At 57.2% G+C, this 698-nt stretch overlaps 1 protein-coding gene across 1 annotated transcript in view; it reads left to right on the top strand.

Annotated features, from left to right (window-relative positions):
• Positions 1 to 698, top strand: part of EMH_0073390 (uncharacterized protein) — a gene marked incomplete at both ends in the record, with an annotated part of 3,641 nt that overhangs the window by 2,108 nt on the left and 835 nt on the right. The window lies entirely within an intron of this gene.

Raw genomic sequence — 698 nt, 5'->3', positions numbered from 1 at the left:
TGCTGCTGCTGCTGCTGCTGCTGCTGCTGCTGCTGCTGCTGCTGCTGCTGCTGCTGCTGCTGCTGCATTTTTTTGAGGGTCCAGTGGTCCTCCTTCCGTTGACTTGCATCCCTAAATTCTGCCTTTACACTGCTGCTGCTGCTGCTGCTGTTTCTGCTGCTGCTATTGCTGCTCTTGCTGCTGCTGTTAGCTACGTTTGCTGCAGCAGCAGCAGCAGCAGCAGCAGCTGCTGCTGCTGCTGCTGCCTTGGCCGTTCTAATTAACTACACCTTAAATGTGTGGCTGCAGCCACCAAAACGTTCATATCAGCAGCAGCAGCAGCAGCAGCTGCTGCTGCTGCTGGTGCTGCTGCTGCTGTTGCTGTTGCTGCTGCTGCTGCTGCTATGACAAGGGCCCTGTGGGCTTAAAGGAAAGCCAAACGGAGTTTGCTGCCTTGCGGCAGTCTTACAAAATAAAATGCTGTTGCTGCAGCAGCAGCAGCAGCTACTGCAGCAGCAGCAGCAGCAGCTACTGCAGCAGCAGCAGCAGCAGCTACTGCAGCAGCAGCAGCAGCAGCTACTGCAGCTGCAGCAGTAGAAGATGCTGTTGCTGAGCTGCAGCAGTAGGAGATGCTGCTGCTGCTGCTGCTGCTGCCACTGCAGCAGGAGCAGCCAAAGGAGCTGCTGCTGCAGCGGCAGCAGCAGCAACAGCCGCACGAT

This window comes from Eimeria mitis, genomic scaffold, assembly GCF_000499745.2.
Source record: "Eimeria mitis Houghton genomic scaffold, Emh_scaff4215, whole genome shotgun sequence".
Classification (NCBI taxonomy): Eukaryota; Apicomplexa; class Conoidasida; order Eucoccidiorida; family Eimeriidae; genus Eimeria; species Eimeria mitis.
Note: the sequence above shows the minus strand (reverse complement) of the source record. Positions and strands in the feature narration are given on the sequence as shown.